The sequence below is a fragment of the Phalacrocorax carbo genome, chromosome 7 (genome assembly GCF_963921805.1).
Source record: "Phalacrocorax carbo chromosome 7, bPhaCar2.1, whole genome shotgun sequence".
Lineage (NCBI taxonomy): Eukaryota > Metazoa > Chordata > Aves > Suliformes > Phalacrocoracidae > Phalacrocorax > Phalacrocorax carbo.
Genome location: NC_087519.1, coordinates 38,450,436 through 38,472,104, shown reverse-complemented (window position 1 = coordinate 38,472,104; position 21,669 = coordinate 38,450,436). Strand labels below are relative to the sequence as shown.

Genomic DNA, 21,669 nt, shown 5'->3' with positions numbered 1-21,669 from the left:
GATCTTATGCCAGCGCCACAAGTGCTGCAGCCAAGAGGGCAGGCTGGAGAGTACAGAGGGTCTGAAATGGTCAGCCAAGGCAAGGACTTCCCAGGGATCCCTGAAATACTCTCATTTCCTATAAACTCCCTCTTCCTCCATTTCTAACTGTCTTTTCCCATGAACTGAAGCGGTCGTGTCCTGCAGCACCCTCTAATTGATTATTAAGTGAGGGGTAATGCACCAGAGTTTGTGACTTAGCTCTTTGCCAAACACCTCTGTGCTTATTCATACGCATGGAAAAATAAAACAACAAAAAACCATCCAATTCCCAATAAAAATTTGAAAAGCTTCTTCCACAATGCCTGGAAACCTTCTCACTTAGGGTCCTGGTTAGACTAGTTGCAAGGTGTAATTCCTGATTTTCCACTGCACCCTTCCGTTGCATTGTCACTTCTCCCTTCCAGCTCTACACTACCCACAAGTCTGAGCTATCCCACTTTGGCCTTTTATCCAGTATCTAATCTGGAAGCTTGACTGGGGTGGTCTCCTTGTTAGCTGTCTGTGTAGCATCCACCAATATGGGGCACTGATCCTCATCTAAAGGCTCCAAGAGGGACTCTGTGAACCTGGAATACCAAAAGAACATGCAACTACGCTGTCTTTCATCAATAAGCCTGCAAAGAGGCAAGGAAATGCAGACACACTCGCGTTCCTCCTTCCTTTTACACATGCTCCCCCTCCTTCTCAGTTTACCTGCAATGCAAATAGAGTTTGAGAAGAGCTCAGAGCTCCAGGCAGGACCACCAAGCAGGGCCAGGCTGTACATGCCATATTGTGACACACCCCTATGCTTCCCACAGGCTGCAGGTCTTAATCTGCAAATTGATCTAGATGGACAATTACTAGAAACATGGGGCTGCATGACGGAGTGAGGCAGGAGGGAAGAGACACAGTGCTGGAGCCTAATACAAAACCCATAGTCTAAACTGCCAGCTTTATTTTCACCTTCAGTGGTGCTGCTTACACTTTCACCTAGCCCTGCACCCTGCCATGGCCAAACAGGTACCAGATGCTGCTCTTCAGGTCTGTTAGCATGATAACTTTGCTTTGTGCAGGTGTTGGCAACCACACCTGCACACAAAGCAGGGCAAAATCCAACCTAGGCCAGAAAGCAATGCTCCAAGGTGATCACTGGAGGCTACATTTCAGCTTGCATGTCCCACCCTGCACTGGGGCATGGTGATGCCACAGCATATATGGCAAACACCACCTTAATTGAGGCAGACATATTCTTTACCCTCTGTAGCTGGTCCACCCATGAGAATGACCTCCTTCTGCTCCAACCAACTCTCTGTTCACTTAGGGTGCTGTGGGAGAAGAAAGAAGGTGCGCTACAGGCAACTGCCTTTGCCCAATTCCCTTTGCCTTTGGACAGGATGTCCCCTCTCTTCACACAAACACACTCTGTCCCTTGCAAGCAGGCTCCAATACCAAAAATAGAGGGATATTCTGATCAAGACCCAGCCTGAGTAACAAGAAATTTGGAGTTTACTCACTTTTCTAGTTAGACTTGCTTGAGACAATCTGCTGCAACCCACTACGCCTCAGATTCTCCATATGGAAACTGGAGTGATATCAGACTTATGAGGCTCCAAAAAATCTAAAAAGAACAAGGGTTAAATAGCTGATGGTTGCTAATAAACCCCATTAACTCCCCACTTGCCTCAGCAGCATCTGTACAGGCAGCTGATATCCAACTAGCCTTGGTAAAAAGAAGTCAATAAGCAGACAGAAAACCTTTTGACCTGCAAGACAGCCATTGCTCTGCCAGTGGAGGCTCACAAAATACTCAAGTATCTTTAACAGTGGTTCAGCTCTCAGATTTAAGGAAGGGTAAGAGCATCTGCAATGGGCTCAGCAGGATGTGTAAAGGTCTCACAGAAACATGATACCTAGATGGGCTAAGCATTAATGTCTGTGAAATGTTTCTGTAGGGGCAGAAAATTGGCTGAAGCCATGAAAGATCTAGCTCAGCAGCTCAGTCAATTGCCCAAAATAACAAGGTGGTGGCATCCGGGATCCTCCCCCACCAAGCCCGCCAGCAAATGCCCCAGCAATCCCAGCATGCGTTCATCCCTGTCATCACACTTTGCTGGGCATCAGTGGTGGACAGTACCCCACCCCAAGAAAACATGGGCATTCTTGGCACTTCGCCCTGAAGGCAAGGTCATCAGACACGATGATGAATTCTTTGCCTGGCATATCCACAGTGGTATGCAGGGGAACATGATCCTGCCCCAGGCAAGAGCCAAGTTTGATCAGGGCTGATCGCTCCAAGATCTGTCCTGCAAGGATCTTGCTAAGACAGTTACTGGCCACCCAGAACGAGCCCAGAGATGAGAACGTGAAGGTTTCTGGGGAGTTCATCCAAGTATCCCAGAGATATGAAGCAGAGCAGCAGAAGCAGCAGAGCCCATGAGAACAGATGCTCTTTCTGGTCGGAAGTATAGTGGAAAGTGGCACTTGTCCCAGTGCCCTGCAATCCAGCATGCACAAGTCACCATGAATGGACACAGCAGAGCCTTCCAGGCAACCCTTCCAACTTGGCACTGACTTGGCCTCTGGAACAGAGGAACTCTGGCCTTTTCCAAAATGATCCGCCTGACACAAGGCTCAAATACTTGGCTGAGCAGAGCTGGGATCCACCCTCATTCTTCTTCAGACACCCTCTGTGGGACCTTGAAGGGATCCTGTCTTCTCTTCATGTGCTCCAGTCTCCACTGGATTCTCCAGGTCCTGTCTTCTCACTGTGCCCCAGCTGTCCTTTGAGGACAACAGCCCTTTCTCGCCTCAATAGAGAGCTGTGCTTAAACTCGTTAACACTAAGAGGACACTCTGGTAGCATGGTGGTGGCCTCACCACACCCCAGCCATCTCTGGGGCACACATCTTGTGAAGATTTTCCTCCTTTTGCCCTGCAGCAGCACAGCAATGCCATCACAGATGCCTTGCAGATCTGCTGAGGCCCACAGGGATCCAGAGGAGTCAGGACAGCAGAGGCAGGTCAATGTGCAAGGCCTCCATGGTGCTTCTGTACCTCCACCAGCCCTAGGAAGGGGGGTCCCACATCTGCAAAGATGCCCACGAAGTGACAGCTCAAGTCCAAATTATACTTATTTTCCCTGTGTGCTAAATGCATCTCAGTCTTATGTGTTGTCTTCTCCCTGTGATGGAAACCCACCCTGCTTCAGCCAGTGAAGAACAAAGGAAACTCCAGAGGCAGCAAACATTAAGAAAACCCTGTCTTAAAGCCTCCCCCCATGACATTTTCCCCACCACCATCTGTTTTGCAAATGCAACAAACTAAACTCCCTGGTAGCTAAAATCCTTGCTTCTCAGAAAGTACATGCATTCCTGTGCCAAAGTAAACAATCTCATGGCTAGTTTACATCAAAAAAGTGCACTAATTATATCTTAAGCAAAGGAACAACAAATAGGTTGAAAGGCTGCCATAGTATACTCTGTGGAAACATTCCCCAGTAAAATAACCATAATGGAACCTTCAATGCATACTCAGCCTGGCACCCTTACCTTCAAAGCAGCTAAGGATGTACGGACCTAGTCTTCCTACAGCTGTCACATAGGTTATACTCCAACCAGCTTCCCACTATCACTGCAGGTTTAGTGGTGGTGTACTTCAAATGGTGCAAGGATTTTCCAGTTAACATAAGGAGAAGGGATTACATGGTCCCGCTGGCTGGCTGTTTGGGAGAGCTGGTTGCAACCTGGTTGAGAGCTGCATCAGGTGCAGGAAGCCATTGCAATGCAGTGTCGGTGCACTCCCTCACAGGAACATGACAATGCGGTGATGGAGAAAAAAGACAGGAAAGAACTCTGTTTTCCTCACATGGACCTTCCTTTTTCTTTGGGTTCATGTGCAAGCATTGAATTCTGGGATATGAGCAAAAGTCCAACAACTCAAGCCAAAACTGATCCTCAGCTGGTGCAGACCATCTGTTTGAGAGTAGAAAGGGCCAGGGAGGAGAAAGCAAGTCTCCCATTTCCACACAAGGCTGTGAGCTGGCCTGGTTTTGGCTTTGGCTTTGATGATTCCTGAGCTGGGGGACCATCTCCTTCAGGAAGGGTTGTAGCACCACAGCTCCATCTGGAGTCTCAGGTTTGGCTGGATGCAGGCAGAGGACAACCCCACTTAGATTGGCCCAGAAATCCCACCTGGAGTTTGGCTTCAGGGGCTCAGGATTTGAGGTCCACTCTTTCAGTACATCAGCCACCAAATTCAGCTCTTTGCAAGAATATGCTTCAACGTGGCCTAAGTGAATTCAGATGAAAACCCAACCTTACACTGAGGGAAGAGTACTCAGATAGACTTTTCCATCAGTTAAGAAAGAGACTCTAGTTAAGCCTGTGCAGTTTTCCCAAAGAGGCAGCACCATGCAGCTTGAACTCAGCAGCTCCTGCAAGAGCCCAAAGCTGGGAGATTTATGCAGGTCACTTGTTAACTGGCTCTAGTACCAACTTCTTTCAAGTCATCCATGCTCATGGCAAGTTTCAATTACCAGGACCCATAAAAACAGGCTTTTCCCTCCCGACTATAAAGAATTGCAACCTAAAAGCATGTCCCAGAGAGTTAGCTTACCCATGTCACTGCCAGGAGTACAACAAAAGGTGCCTCCCACAGAGCAGAAGTGGGGCGCTTGGTGGCACACCACACACACACTCCGCCCCGGATCAGTATGGTCCTTCTTAAAAGCTGCTATGGGAGGAAAAAAAAAAGGAAATCCCTCCCTATAATCACTTCAAAGCACATTGACTGGGAATCAAAATGCAGAGAACTGATTATTCTCACATGCTCCAGCTCCTGCAGAGACCCTTGTAAACCCATGTGGCACCCCAGGGCTAGTGCAGAGACTTGGGAAACAGTCTGAATCCCAGGGGCTAAATATCACAGACAATTCTCTTTGGTACCAGTTGCAGCAAAGGAACCAGGGAAGATGACACATTAAAGAAGGTCAATAGAAAAAAAAAATGTTTTTTTCCTCTCATTACACACCCTGGAGATGGCATACTGTGGAGAGTAAGTGAATTAAGGAAATGCAATCCAATATTTTATACGTATTGATTATTTGACGCTCTCCTGTTAAACCACTAGCTTTAAAAGCTCTTATGTATAGGACATAGCTGAAATACATAGATGATGAGTTTGGATATTGTCTATGTTGGCGTAAATCAAAAACAAGTCCACGGATAAGAACAGAATTAGAGTGGATACAATGAGTACACAAAAAATATTCGAAGCAGCTTACAGATTTAATGCATTCTGCTGACAGTGGTCGGGGGAGAGGCTGTTTGTTTATTTAATCCAGAGAATTTTTGGGCATACAGAAAAATAGAAGTAGGTAAGACTAAACCTAGATCCCACTGCAATTTTAGAAGGTTTGTGTATCAGTTTCTATGGCTTGTAGCACTTGTTTCTGAAGGCGAAGTTCAAATGAATATCACCCAGGTGGCACCGTACAGTCCCCCCTTCGCTAATCTTCATGCTGGAGCAGCCAACAAATTGGCAAAACTAGTTCGGCGGGCAGTCAGGGGAGGGATGGAAGCAGCACACGGTTGCCTTGGAGTTATCCAGGGTTATCTACACATCACACTGTACGCTCCCTGCTTCTCATAATTAGAGTGTCTAGACAGGAGATGATGCTGGTGAAGCAGCAAGTAAAAAGGTTTTGCAGAGTTTTTCAGAGGAGCCCAGCTAAAGCAGTGATTACAACAGAATGACAGACACAAGGCTTGCAGAACCCAGCTGAGATTAGAGCCAATTTTGACCCGAGTAAAGGTCCTTTCATAACCCTCCACATCCTGAAAAAGCTGCTGAATCAGAGCACTGATGGCCCAAGCACTCAGGAGGGCTCAGAGCTTTTGAACCAGCCTCAGACTGGAGGTTTCTGCAAAAGTAATTGCAGCTGTGTCTCAGCTTCATCCAGATGCTGGCATTTAGCAGCCTCAACTTGTGTAAACCAGCTTCACTCCACTGAATTCAACAACAATTGACACCAGCTGAGAATCTGGCTCTCGATGTGGTTTAAATATAGTCTAAAGAAAGAGAACTTACAGAAGGATTGCCCAGTTCCTCATGTCCATTTCCCCCTTGGGGTAGGGCTGAATAAGATTATTTTTTTCTTTCTAATTTAGCTCCAGTTATTTTTAACAACAGCATTATGAGCTCACATTTATTACAGCACCTTCCATCCTCCAGGAGCCAGGCTGCCTTTCAGGCTTCACCAGGAATCACAGAGAGAGACGGACACAGCACTCTGCACAGCGCCGGGATGGAGCCACCTCTGGATGCAACACAGCCGATGCTCACCACACGCAGAAGCCTGGCCACAAACACAACAAATCACTGAGGGGACTAAAACAATTCAGCTTCAGCATTGCAAGAGCAAGCCCCATCCATTTGCACAAGGAAGCAATCCAAGCAGCAGTTTCAAATCCTCCCTTGAGCTGGCCAGGAGATGGACATGATGTTCTTACAGCCATGCAGGGTGTCACGATCACACACTGTGGCCCTACATGCGCAACATGAGGCCAGATTGCCACACATACTGCTGGGGAAAGGCAAACATGACTGACCTTTGAGAAAGGAAGAGTAGCTGGATCACTCCTGCTGTGACAAACCAGGGCTCTGTTGGCATTCCCCCATCTCTTTAACTGAAATGTCCCTGCAAAGCCAAAGGATATGGCTCTGAAGCCAGTTATATGGCAATCTCCATGTGCAGCATTACCAGGCTATGATTCTCCAAAACTTTAGCCACACTGCAGTGACACTTAGGCTGACTGTTAACCAAGGCAGGGAGGTCATTTGTGCCAGTGGCAGGAAAGAGATTTGCTTCGGAGGAGCTTCAGAAAGCTCAGAGGTCTGACGTTCCTGTTTGGGAGCAGATGGGATAGTTGCCATCTCTTTTTCAATACGAGAGAGAAACTGCGAAAGTAGAACAGGAAAAATAAGTTGTCTCATGGGCTAAAATCTGTGCAGTTTTGCTAGAGGTAGAGTGACACCAAGTTTTGTTGACAGCGGTATGGTCTTTTTCTGGGCTCAGACTAGGAAACTAGGGCCCCACTCAGATGCTACCATATGGCAACTGCTCGGAAATGGCATCTTCCAGACAGTTCCCCTCAAGCCACCACAGAGCAATAGAAATGCAGCAAATAAAAGCTGTGGCCACCACCCAAATGCTCCATCAAAGACATGAACTCTGGCCTCTTAAAAAAAAAAAAAAAAAAAAAAGAGAGAGAGAGAGAGAGAAAAGAAAACCAACACAAACAAAAACCCAGATCCATTAATGAAGAATAAAGCACAAGGCGAGGGGTGATGAAAACAAATAAAACTAAGGCTGTAAAATGCCTGGTATGTAAGATGTGTTGAAACTTGCTGCTGACAGCAGTTTGAGCAGACATTCGCATGCAGCCATTCATAAGATGCATAGTAATTACCTTCTCCGGGAGGCTGTATTATGATGATTTCTTTAAGCAGAGCACAATATCTCTAGCAACAGGATATAATTACAGCAAAGGATATGCCTCTTAACCTCCTTCCACCCCCCAGCCAGCTCAGGGAGAGAGCTGGGAGCTGGGGGCTCTGTGGTAGTAGTTTACCCTGTAGCGAAAGTTGTTTACCCTGTGCTACTGCACTCATTACTTGGAGACAAACACACTTTTGATAGGTGGCATTGCTTTCACAGGAACCCAACTTCTCTCCCCTTCAACTTAGGGTGGGAACACTCCCAACACTGCTGGACATTGACAGAGCTGGCAGCGGCCACCAGGCCACTGGAGGAGTTCAGCACAGCCAGGCTCCTCTGGGCCAACACCTCGGTGGTAAATAAATAAATACCAAAAATAAACAGGCAAGGGAATGACTCAGAACAGAAACATGCTGGCAGTACTGCGAGGTGGTGGGTCTTCCCACCTCCAGGGTGGGACCTTGCTGGCCCCAAATACCCCACTGCAGAGCCCCTTTGGAGAGCTAGCATCCTCTAAAGAAACACCCAAGGCTCCCAGACAGGACTGGCACCATACCCAGCATGGGCCATGGTGTCTCCAGGGGATGGATGCCACCTCCTGGTGATTACCTGGCCCACCTGCAGTAGCTGAAGTACCAGTGTTGGTCCTCTCGGCTCAGGTCCCTGGGGCTGCCTATTCTGTTCCACTTCTACAGCCCTCCTGCAGAGAGGCACAGGAAATCCTGTTGCTGCAGCTGTTGGATTAATTCATGTAGGGTCCAGAAGTAGAGAAAGATGGAGGCAAAGACAAAGCCCTAACAGATGTGTGCTCAACCAAGGGACCTGGTCTCTCACATTGCCTCCATCCACCCCCAGTACTCACTTCTCTGGATTTCTCTGGGATGGTGAAGTGTCCAGCACAGTCAACGGTGGTCAGTGAGATTTGCTGCACTGGGAAGCAGCTCAGTGTGGTGAAGTCCCATCTGCAGACCAGCAGGTCTGTGAGCACCACTTGTTCCTTCTCATTATTTCAGTCATCAGTCCTAGGGGGAAAAGCAGAGAGTTAACCCCTGGCCCCATGCCTCCCCACCCCAAACCGAAAATGCAGCGCTGCATCTGACCCAAGGCTCTGTTGTTTCTAGCCCACACACTAATTATCTGAAAATAAAAATAGGAGATCAACCTTCATTTTCCAAAAGCATCCAGAGTAGCTGTGCTCAGTGGCTTTGGCTGTCCATGCCAGATATTGAGAGCAGAGAGTTTGGGAGGTTTTCAGAGCCCTTTTTCAAGATCCAGAAAGGTTTACTTCCCATTTCAGGGTAGAGGACGTTTTTTGTAGATGAGAGACTGGAAAGCTCCTTTCTCTAATACGAAGCAACTAAAATTAAAGAATAACCAACATTTTCCTCGCTGGTCTGGAAATTGTATTACAAGTGAGAGTCAGCTTGGTGCAAGTCTGCAAGCTGTGATACCAATAGGAGAATTTCCCTTCCCGTTTACAAGGAAATGAGTTTTGCATCCACCGGATGGCAGTGTAGGGAGAGCAATCATATTAGTCGTAGTATTATTTTCCATTTAAGACTCTCAAAAGTGATTGCAGACCCAGCAATTCATTGCTTATTAAGATCTTCCTGCATTACAACGAGGGGGAAAATCTAGGTCTCATTAATAATCCATCTTCTAGGATCTCTATAAGAGGACAGATTCTGATTAGCCAAGATCATTCAATAAATTATTCGGCTTGTCTGACAAAATGAATTGATTGGAAGGGAGTATACTTTAAATAGTTCACTCTTTATAACAAAAACAAAGGCTTTAGATAGAAATAGAAATACAAATAGTAAAAAGGCAGTATTTCTACATCAACAGAAGGTAACTTCATGCACGAGGCTGGCGGGTGCTGGCAATATACACAAAGTTCACTTCAGAGTTCAGATTCCGCAGGACTGAATTATTTTAAGTCTGAAATGGCAATATTTTCTGCAGTTTCTGTTGTCAAAACATTTCAATGTGCAGGAAACTCTATTCTACTCTCAGACACGGCAGGACTAGTTATCGGCTGCAGAGAGCGAAGTTTTGTTTCCTGCATAGCATAAAGCTCTACATAATAAAGCTCAGTGTTAAAATTCAGGTAAATAATATTATTTAAATCCGTCGTATCAACAAGACGATTGCCCCAGGGTAAAAAGTGGCGGAAAATTCGCAGGGAACAGAACGTGGGAAGCCAAGCCACGGGCTACCCTCTTGCCACTAGAGGGCAATAGCAAACAAGCGTCAAAAAACTCGAGGCGAGTTGATTGCGAGGAACTGGTGAATAAAAAGGGGAAAAAAAAAAAACCCAATACAAAAAAAACCCAAACAACCCGTGCAGTTGTGTTTACCGAGGCAGGAGCCGTGGCTTCCCGGTGAGCGCCGGTCCCGGGCGGCGGCGCCGCTCCCCCGGGAGGCGCAGCCCCCGCCCCGGCTGCCGGCGCTCGCCCCCGGGCAGCGGGCAGGTAGCGCCTGCCCTCGGCTCCGGGTTTTGGTTTGTCTGCGTTAGTCAGCGGAAAATATTCACAGATGGTTTTGGTCTAGAAAACAGCCACAACTTAAAAGAAGCACTTTTAACGGCATGTGTTTAAGCATCATCAAATAGGTGGTCAGATGCCGCTCTGAACAGATGATTGATCTAACATAACACATCATTCAGTTCCAGATGTTGCAGAGAGCGAGAGAGGGAGATGGAGACCCTTCAGTAGTCTGATCTATTTGACTTACCAAAGGAAGGTTTGGAGGTGATTTGACCTAAATATTAACATTTCTCAGCGGGGGACTGTGAGAGATACTAAAAGGCCAAGAACCTAACAAACCAAATTGTAACTAGATCCAGAAGCTCAAAGTAAAAGCTGGATGAAAATCAAACTGGAAATAATATGAGCATTTAAAAATTAAAACTTGCATTAATGCCAGTAGTTAATCACTTGAACAAATCACGTAGGGGAGAGCTTTACTCTCCACCCTTGGAGCTCTTAAAACAAGATTTGCTGTCTGCCTAAAACATGTGCTGTAGCTTAACAATGAATTATTAGCCTTGATGCAGACATTACGGGTACAGGTCTCGTCTGAATGAGGCAGAAGGTGAGACTAGATTAGCAGCATGGTCTGTTCTTGTAATTACAGTCTACAAATATCAACGTTCTTGTCGCAGATAATTCTCTTTCAGCTGTAGGGGCTGACTCCCACCTTTGCAAACTCACTTCACAGGCTGTGTCAATGCAGCAGTGACAGCCGCTCCAAGGACTTTGCCACACAAGGAGCAGAGATGGCCTTTGGCTAATGGGGCAGCTTCCGTTGCCCAGTCATCACTTTCACTTGCCTCTTCAAAGAAAAAGTGCATGAGCCTAAAAAAACCTGTTCTCTACACTATACTGTCCAGAGCCAACAGGTGGGTCATTCTGAACCCTAGCTGGGGTACTGGTTCCTGGGCTGTGGTACCAGCTGGGAAGAGACTTGGAACTGATGTGTGAGAGCAATGGAGAAGAGGTGCAGGCCAATTTCAATGGTTTGAGCCTCCAGAGAGATGTTAGTCATACAGAGGTCATGTAGCACAGAAAGTAATGCCTGCAATGTCTACCCTTTTCCTTCCCAGTCCTGGGCCACAGGCAGATCTTTAGTGAAGGAGAAGGAATTTATAGTGGATACAGCTCCTTAAGGCGCTGCATATTGCACAGACAAACACAGACCTGTGACTCAAGCATCCAAAAGCATCGTACCACTGAAACACCCCCAGCGTCAGCCCAGCCCTTGTGTGCTGGAGGGCAGACAACACCAACATAAACAAAAGTTCAGCCTTTCCCACCAAAGGCACAGAGCAGTGCTATTCCAGCTCAAACTGTTTCCAACCTAACCAAATGTCAGTGCTTTACAAGACTGGACAGTTATAAAACAGACAGCATGTGATGACAGCGCACTGACCTTTGCAATAACTTGGGGTTATTTCTCTGCAGAAGCAGCATGGGGTGGTGCAGGAGTGAGGCAGGTAGAGAGCAGGCAGAAAGCAGCAGAAGCACACAGCACTTGGTGCTCGCGCTCCTTTGCGAAGGAAGGACTTGCAGACACTTCTGAGTGTTTTGTCAAGACTGAAAGGTGCTGTCAGTGAGCCGAGAGAGCTCAATGGGAAACAGTGCAGGCACAACAGACATGGCACGCTGCACCAGGCAGGGAACGATGGCCCCGTGTTGAAGTGGGAGTGCTGGCCCAGGTGAGTATACCTGCCAGACCTCCAAAAGCCTGGCTGCAGCAGTGAGGGGAACTCAACATACTGGGCTGATGGCTCGGTTTTCTGAATTGGAAAAATATCCACTAAATTAAAGCAAGAGGATTTGCTGTGAAAAGGAAGGTGATAAGAACATGTTTGGACGTTGTACTGTTTTGTAGGACAGGATATGCCCTGGTCCAGCCTCCTCCAAGCATTCCCCCCATGAGTCATCTGCATCAAACCTCCCCCTCTCCTTCCTCCCCCTAACCCTGGGGTCCTATGTAATGCCCCCATAGGTGTCACTCCTGCTTTCTTCAGGCTTGGACTCTCACGTGTCTGCGCACACGTGATCTCTCTAATATCTGCAGCCTACCCCTGATAAAAAAACCCACACATCTGAGAGGGAGTCCTGTTTAGCCAAAGTGATCAGCAATTAAAACCCCATCTCTCAGGATCAGCCTGCAATGCCTTTCTTCTTCTGGCATATAACTAGAGCAGTTCTACAAATCAACAAATCGCACTACTTTTCTGGGCAGGTCATCCCCAAAGCAGAAGGCCTGGAGTGACAGTGGCTCTCCCCCTTTCCAGGGCTAATGGCTTATGGGGTGCACCTTTATACACACTCACACACACAGGCCAAGCTAACACCGTGACCTTAAAAGTAAACCCTGGAGACAAGACCATGCTCCTACACTCTCCTACTCAATTTGCAGAACAGGAGAGAGGAGGTTATGGGACAGCAAGTCTGATGCAAGCAGCTGTCAGACTGACACAGCGCTTGTGGATGTAGGAAAGTGAAAGCATCTAGGTGGGAGTGCACAGCCGAAGTAGGGGTCGAAGGGTTAAGAGAAGAGAGCCCATTATTCATCACTACCACTGTGTTCCAGGCATAAGAAACATTTGGAGCTAATTAGAGGGAGAGCAGAACAATGCACTAGAGAAAGCAACAATGCCCTGGTTCAACCCAGCAGATGAGCTCCGTGCTCAGAGCAAATTGGTCTAAAATGAGTATTGCTCCATCTCAAAACCAGAAAGGTGTGACCTACTTCTCTGACCCTGGCATCAGCTGGCAGGAAGAGAATTGACAGAATGATTCTTCATTCCCATCATGTGGAGATTGAGCATATTTAGTTCCATTGCAGAAATAAAAGCCAGCAGCTTTTCCAGCTGATTGGGGGTAACTAATAACACAGAACTGCACTCATTAACTAAGCTGGTTTGTACTGTAAAGAGCTCCAAGCCAACAACTAAATGGACTTGGTATAAACAGCCATGATAGTGTCCCTGTGACTTAGGAGCCTTAACTAACAGCCTTAATGTTTTCAAATGTAAAGTATGTTCAGCTTTTAAATTATTTCAGTGGACTTTTCTTGAGGCTATTGCTCCCAAATAGTGACAATTTTCAAAACTGAGACTACAGCACCTGGATGCTATGCTCTATGCAAGATCCAGGAAGCACTTGGGACCCTTTCAGATGAAAGCTCACAGAGAATTATAAATAATTAGCTGTAGATCTGGAAGTTATCTTCCAAAGCAACTTAGAAGTTGCAGTGTCAAACTAGCTTGATTTTATTGTGAGCAGATTATTTGGGTGCTACCTTTTAGTGAAGCCCTTCTCAGTCATTCAGCTTGCTGATCACAGGCTTCATGCTCTCAAAAAGAAATGAATACTTCAAGTTTTGGTGTCTGGGGAAGGAGGGAAAATGTTGAAGGCTCAAAAGAAACTCATTTATCACTGGAATTGTGAAAGCCGCATGGTTGTGAAAGCCACATGGCACTACCTGTATTTGGTAGCCACTAGAGAGGCAGCTTTAAAAACTCCTGTCTACAGGTAGAAATAAAGAGATCAACATCTAACAAATCACAACTACTCTTTATAAGGAATGCCCACCAAACAGTTTCAAAGCTTACACAAATCACCACTTCAGCTGAACTGGCTTGAAAGCCACTTTGACACACCTTCAAAACATGCAGCAAAGTGCAGGACCTGGAGGATGCAGCAGGCTCTCCCAGAGAAGGGAAAATTGTCACACAAGCCAGACTGACATCTTCAGTGACTCAGCTACACTTCAGATAAGGAAGAGCAGGTCACATTGCATCTGCCCTATGCCACCCTTCTTTACTAGGTGGGCCATTTAGAAAATAAATATGCATGATTGCCAGGACAGACTGGTGCTAACTTGAGTATCCTTGCTAAAAGGAGGTATTACCTCCAGTGGTCCAGAAAGAATGTGGATGGGCCTGACAGCATCAGAGGATCACAGTACCATTCCCTACCCACACTTACTATTATTGCCAGTTGGCACTTAGCCTATCATTAGGCTAAGGAACCTGCAGTACATGCTGTGTAATTACACTGCCTTGGCAGTATGCACCCAGCCATTACAAGATAATTTCACTATAGTTACCAGGATGCTAGAGGCTACAGGGTAAGGATGATAGCCCCAGGGCCACCACTTGCCAGACCAAATGCTGCTATGACAGTGCAGAGTTGCCACCTAACTGATTGCACCCTTAAAAAAGTTAACATCTCCCCACAGAAGGGCAAGAAGTGAAAGCAGGAGGCAGAAGCCAATGGCAGGGCTAAAAAGCCAAGTGAGAGAGCAGAAAGCTAGTCTTTGTGTTTGGGGGACTCTACAGATCTGGATTCATGTCTTCTGACAGAAACTCCCCACATCTCAGAGCCTAGCCGGTACAATGGTATAGATCCTGGGGAGCAGATATTTGAAGAGATGCCTGTATTGAGGATACTGTATCCCCAAAGGAAGTGGAGGAAGCCTTCTGTTGCCAAACTATCAAATCAGTTCTTGCAGGGATCTGGGTATATTCCCTATGCTGTCCACAACACCAAGATAATAGCAACATTTTTGTGTGCAGGTTCTTCTGTGTACACACTAGCTTAAAACTGGCTTTGGAAAAGGATCTTCTTCATCCCCACTTTGTCTGGTCTGTTCCAATCACAAATTCTTTGGAGAAGGGACTGGCTGAGGCTCAGGGCTTATACAAACATCACCCAGGACTAGGAAATGCAGCATCAGTTTTGGCTTCTTGTGGCACAATCAGATAAAAGGCAGAACTGGCACCTTCAACCTGGGATTTAGCAACCAGAAGGGATTTTAGTGACATCTGGGAAGAAAGCCGTCCAGCCATGTACTAATGGCTGTCTGCCGGGTTGGAAGATATTGTTTTAACATGACCACTCTCTACAGGTGGGAAAGCCATTTACTGAAACTCCTCTACTCTTTCTGCCTTCACCTGCTCTACTAGGATGAATTAATTCTTCTTGTGTGAAGTGATTTTTGGTTATGGACTTGGCCAGAGCAGCAAATCAGATCCAACCTTGGACAACAGTGGGAAGCATTCACTACCACAACATTGTAATGGAAATGGATGCCTTGCAGTAATTCTACGCTAAGCTATCTCCTCCTTTCAACAGTCTTTTCAGGCATGTTGAATAACAATAGTATGAGAGTGAGAGAGTATATCAATGCCAGTTCTCTACCAGTGATGCTGGCTCCTCCAGCAGCTATCCATTCTCTAACAGGTATAAACGTCCGCCTTCCAGCCACATTAACCTTTACTAACCCAAGATCAGGTAGGGACTTCTTTTCTGCTCCTCTTTAGGATGTCAAATAGAAACCATGACAAGTTTTTCAAAAAGATCAAGAGGGGAAGCAGTATTTAAGACTCGAAAGAAAGGCCTTCTCTTAATGGATGATGTCTCGGGCTGGTATACAGCTGTTCAGCACAAAATGACTTTCCAAAGCACCTAAACCTGATCTTGCCAGTATCTACTTCTGCACTTTTCAAATGGCTTTGTGAGACCTCAGAATTGTCAGGAATGGCAATAGACATTATTCTTGTCTCCACTAAATCTAGGGTGCCAACTGCAACAATTCTTAAGTACAGAACAGTTACACTCCCAGACAAGAGTGACGTGCCACCTATTAGACTGAAGAGTTGTCACTTGCCAACTGCTAGGATTTTCTTAACTAGAAATAGGCACTGCAGAGAAGCATCAAGCTCCAGCAAAAAGAAGAGCTCTGGCATCAACCTTTATTGTTTCCTTTAAAGAAATTTCTAACAGAGACCTTTAAAGTGAAATCAATAATGATTCAAGTTCCCATCTCCCCTTGCCTGCTCTGAGCAAATCACAGATTTACTGACATTGACATATCTGTTATTATTATTATTATTACCTTGTCTAAACAAAGAAAGCAGTAATAATTTCAAAAATGCATCCAGAATTTGTGATCACTAGGTCTCCAAGTATGTTTCAAAAAGAACAACGTAATTATCTCAGTCTTATGGGTGATTATCTGCATTTTAATAGAGGAATAACTAAGGCACAGAAAGAGGAATTAACTTGCTCAGCTGGCCAATGAAATACCAAGGAACAGAACCAGATATCCTGAAGCCTCATCAAACACCCTCCAGATAACACTCTTGTTAATATGATCAATTAGAAACATTACATATCACCCATCTTCAAAGAATTTCACAAACAGTGAACAGACCTCATCAGTGTTAAACCACACTGTGCATCTCGGTATCCCATTGCACCACCTGCTTTGATCATCTTTGCTCTGTGGCTATAGTTCATATAATTAATAGTTTTCATCCTAAGAAGAGTGAGATAATTGACTCTTCTAGCAATCACTTCAGAAGAAGTATTACTGGAAATAGGTCTGCATTCTAAATATACACCTACATCTAGATGAGCTAGGCCAAATTCCAGCTCCATGTGAAGCAATGCTAGCACCAAGGCCAGCTTAATCCAACTGCCTGGGCATTTGTCCTGTGTCTGCGCACCTCACACGCACCACTGTGCTGCACCTCTTCCAACCCTCCCATGTCTTCTTTCCAACAACCCATCACTTACACCACCGCCACAGCCAGACCCCACATGTACCTTCATGACCTCTCAGTCAAAATCCAGAAGCTTGAGAAGTTTTCTCTATACTCTTGATGACGTGGACCTTCTATGGCTTGGTCAAACAATCCTGGCTAAAACAAGGGAACGTTGCAAAAGCATGGTAAAATAAACCTGACAATAAAAGACCACAGCTAAAATCTTAACTACTGCTGCTTCTTTTCCAGATCATCAGATCAATGTCAAATGCGTAGGTGGTACCTTCATAGAAAGCCATTAAAATTAGTTTGCTTTACATCTCCATAATAATCAAGTCAAAATTACTCAGCTAGCCCATCACCTATCCTCGATCTGGCTTTAAATAAATAAATATATACATAAATCTGTGTCCCAACATGCCTCATGCAGATGGCAACAAGGCAGCCATGATATCCTCGCTGACAGTCTGTCATAGGATTCATCACAAGGGAAGACCTACTAGCTCTGAGAAAGCAATACCTCAGTCACTAAAACCAAAACATTGAAAACTACCTAAATGATCTCAAAGATCTTGAGCTGTTACAGTAGAAGCCAAAGTGGAAGCACAGGGAGCCTCATGGGTTACTACAATCATCTGTTGGTTTATAGACATTTCTAACATGTTTAAGTGGATTCCTTCTTGCACACATATTATTTCAGCAGCTTTCCTGAAACTACATCAAATTTAGAGCAATGTTAAACAAAGAAGAAAAAAAAACCCAAAGAAAATCTGGCTGATTCTGTATGAAGCATTACTATCAACAGCTGACAGAAAAGACAGAACTGGAGGGGAAAAAGTGTGAGCTACTGGTAGTCTCTCCTGAAATATGAGAAGGTGTAAGAGGTGTGTGAAGCCCCCAGACCTCACATGTTCCTCTGCCTAGAAAGCCCACATGATTTAACATGAGTGGCTTTTCATGTCAGTAGGAAAATGCAGAACCAGGAGCATTTTAGACAATTTCAGCCTCCTTAACATTCCTCCTGTACAGCTCTGATTTGACTGCATTGATCATCTTTGCTCAGAGGAGATAAAGCTGCTTTCCAGAGAAATGCAGAGCAAAAGGATTAGATAGAAAGGACCATAATTAAGAAAGCCAGATATTTCTTCTACTAGCAAGTAGGATTCAGTTCTGCAAGTTACTGTCTACACCTTTAGCCCCCAAAACACCTCCAATCTGCCTCCCAGTGTTGGATTCTAAGCCAGAAAATAATAACTTTATCACATAATCATTATACTTGGGGTTTTAACCATCTGAATAGTAGCCTCTAAAATTAAGGCTTAGTTATGAGTGTGTTGGTATGTTTGATTTCATACACTTGTGTTATTTGACTCATATAAGAAGAGTTTTACGTGGCTGAAATCTCCAGATTAGTTTTTGGGAGTATGTAGCGAGCCTGAACTGGCAAGATCCAAACCTAAGCACAGGGAACTTGTCTATTAGAGTGTTGCTGCTCACAGCACAGTGCAGGCTATGGCACAGCAACAAAGACCCATTAATTGGACAGTAACGATCCCACGGGTTTAGCGCCATTCCTCTATATATCACATGTTCTTAATGGTCAAATTCAGGGATAATTATTTCCACACACCCCCTTTCTCTTTTGGGTGGTACAATAGGTCATGGACAGCCACTGATGGTAGCTTAGAAATATCTCTGCTGATGAGTATGGCTCTCCTGAGGTGGTGTTTTGGAACAGCAGTCTCCAAGACAGAACTAAAGACCACGTTCACATCATGTCACAGATTAGTGGCTTTCAATGCTGCTTTTTTTTCCTTCCAGAAAGCCTCTCTGCCTTAGATTGGTACAGAAAATAAGGACACAGTCTTGCAAGGTCCAAGCAACTTCTGTCTCAGTGAAGGTAGTAGGATTTTAAAGAGCTTAGAATTGAGCCTTTGCAATAGATGACTGACACAATAAATTCCAGTGATCAACCAAGCACACTCTAATACCATCTTTGTACATTCCCATACTACATTTACTATCATCAAAAAAGGCGTTGCAGTTGGTCACTGCAGGGTAATTTCAGTCTCCTCTACTGTGCTCTGCTTCCTAAGCATGAGGGAATAAACCACCACCAATATAACAAATTAGACAGCAACATACGTTAGGAATTTGCTGCAACTCCAGCCCTCAGTGACTAGCACAGCTTCAAGTGTAAACAAACAAAAGCTGCAACTTGCGCCAACTGTTTACTCTGATTTTAAGTCAGGGTTAGCTTTGCCAGTACAAATTATGCCTCCCTTTGTCTTCAAGAAAGCTGGCTGTAGACTAGAGAAATTGAGACAATTATTTCTTTTTTTTTATTAAATGAGCTGTCTGATTAGACAGATCCTTTTTCACCATCTTTTACTTCTCCATCAATGACCAGGGATTTTACAGCATTTATTATATCCCTTGTCTTCCACCATCACTCAAATATAGATTTAGCCTGAATCCTAACTAAAAGTTAGGGAGATAGAGATTCACCTGCTGGTAAAAATCACAGCACGAATGCCAGTGAATGAGATCAAACTACTGGGCATTTCTTTGCCCTGTTAATGTAAGTCACGCAAATCCAATTCAAATTTGGGGTCATTAAAGCAGAGTGCTGGTGATTTTCTTCGCTGTATAAAAGCTGAGTATTCCAGATGAGATTCCAGCTCCCAAACACTTCCCAGCATGGATGGGCTAGTGAACAGTGACAAGAAACTGTTACTGGCTTTGCTTACCCCTGTAATGAAGGACTTCATAGGACGCTGCTTTGCATGAGGGCTTGCACAGAGAGTGGGTTTGGAAGTCACAGGTGAGGGCATGGACGTCCCAGTCAAGTGAGAATCTGAAGCTTTCCCATTACCATCTTCATCATGCTTCTCTTCCAGTTGCCCCATCTGGAACTCTTACTTGTTTTTACCATCTGACATTTCAACAGCCTAAAAACAAGCAAAACAACCCCTTTAAACAACCAAAATGTTTGATCAGATCTTTTATATAAATGAAATGCTAGTGTATGCCAAGCATCTGAACTTGGTAAAAATAAATGAGTGCTTCAAATCCACTATTGTTCTCAAGGTCTCTGACCTTAAAAACATCATTCTATTCTATTTGTAAACAACACAGACATGACAGAACATGTGAATACCACTTCACCCTTTGGTAGCAGCATCTATCCCAAGACCTCAAAGTGTTCTGCAAATATTAGCTAAGACTCTCATGCTTCTAAAGAACTCCTGCTCTTCTACAAATATTAGCTGAATCTCACCCCACGCCACCCAGCTCATAGGAGGTTAGAGCTATTCTCCAAGTTCAGAAAGGTTGAATACACCAGCTAAGGTTATTCAAGAGTTCTACAAAAGACTCAGGAAACAGAAATGTGAGTTTCTAAGACTTTTATGTATGCCTGAACCTCCAGAAGTTTGCCCAGAGTATCATCCAAACCTGCATGCCAGTTTTGGCAACTCTGATAACACCAGACCCAAACCTAAACCAATCCAAATTTAATTTATACAACAGAAAGGAACCGGGAAAACTAAAATGGTAGTTTACCCACTCACATTCTCTCCCCCACCTTTTTAAGTTTCATAGTTATTTATCCTTTTGTGCACAACCAGGTAAACCAAGGAATAGGAGGCCTCAACCTGCAATTTAGCAAGGAACAAAATATGGCATGAGGCCTGAGACACACCGCACAGTTAACGTGAGCAGTGACGAGCATTAGTTGGACTCACCCAGGTTTCAGGCGGATAGCAGTTTAGCACAGCTGCACTGGTACAGCTGGACCGGTCGCTAGCCGCTGATGTACAAACACAAAGGCAAGGCCACAGTAACTTCTACATGGTAAAAAGCTTAAACTTCCTAGGAGGGCTCATTGGAGGCAATTAATTTCCAAGGCATAGAACACATGCTTGGCTTTTGCTCATGTCTCTCTTTTGCATCTTTTGTAAAAGTGGTCACGGACATTTATTTAATGGAAGTTTTTAACACATCTTGTCAAAGGGCATCACCCCAATCTCTGGCCAAAACTGCAGTTTGCATTGATTTTGATTCCCTCTGGGCTATGTATCCATCAGAGGGTAGGAACACCTTCCCTCTGTGTTTTTTTGGGTCACCTAGACTTCCCAAGTGGCCCATCTACTTCAGGATTTCCACAAGAAATAAGTCTCACAAAGCTGGAAGCTCAGAGCCTGCATGTTGCAGGGTTGAAATACAACGCAAAGTTTCCAAATATGCTTTGCTTTGCTGTAAATGACAGTATACTTCGATTAGGGAATCAGTTAAGAAGAGTATCTTCCTATATTGTCTTCTATATTAACATAAAATAGTACCCGGTATGATAAATATGGTGCCCAGTCTATAAGTACAGATAATGTGTTATGGGTTTCCCTCCCTCCAGAATTTTCTCTTCTATATTTTATGCAGTCTTCAATCTGTATTGAACCTAAACTGAAAGAGCTGAGTGATGTTGACACAGGAGAAAGCAACGATGATAGCAGAAGTATGAGGTTAAAGTTCTCCATGTGGTTTCTTTACTGTTAGGTAGAAGGGGCCAGTCCACACAGGTGTTGGCTTTTGGCCTTTCACAACGTATTGTTGACTCTCTGAGTGCACTGTGACCATTACACAACTCTGATAATGAGTGTTCCCAGAGCCTTCCAAGCACTACAGGAACAAAAAGTGAGGGTCAATGCACAGCTTCATGACAGTTATTACCTGGTTCCTGCAGTAGGGAAAACTATTTGCTATTACAGTGTGCTTAAAGCCACAGGTAAAATGCAGAGCAAAAAGTGAGAGCTAGGAGCCTGAGCCAGCCAAATTCAGAAGGAAAACAAAACCTACATTGTTAACTTGGGATTGGGTGGGAAGGTCCAACACAAGTGGTGGATTGTTTCCCTGCATGTCTGCAGCTCAAGACTGGCTACCTTTCTGGAGGTAAAACACAGGTCCCAGCTTTTGGTGGACGGGTAACTATGCAGATTTTTGGCAGCATGACTTATGGAGTTGATTAAACCACAACAGTCAGTCTCAGTCTTTGATACGGTGGTTCAAAGTGGGGAAGACAAAA

At 45.0% G+C, this 21,669-nt stretch overlaps 1 long non-coding RNA gene across 2 annotated transcripts; it reads right to left on the bottom strand.

The window, feature by feature from the left end:
• Nucleotides 1-1,544: 1,544 nt before the first annotated feature.
• LOC135314200 (uncharacterized) lies at nt 1,545-19,528 on the bottom strand. Of its 2 annotated transcripts, XR_010373648.1 has the most exons (4): nt 19,340-19,528; nt 6,633-8,544; nt 6,228-6,379; nt 1,545-1,642 (listed from the first exon to the last, which is right to left on the bottom strand). It is a non-coding gene; the product is annotated as an uncharacterized LOC135314200 (long non-coding RNA). The 2 variants fall into 2 exon arrangements; XR_010373647.1 differs by having other exon boundaries at nt 6,228-8,544.
• Between the last annotated feature and the right edge of the window lie 2,141 nt (nt 19,529-21,669).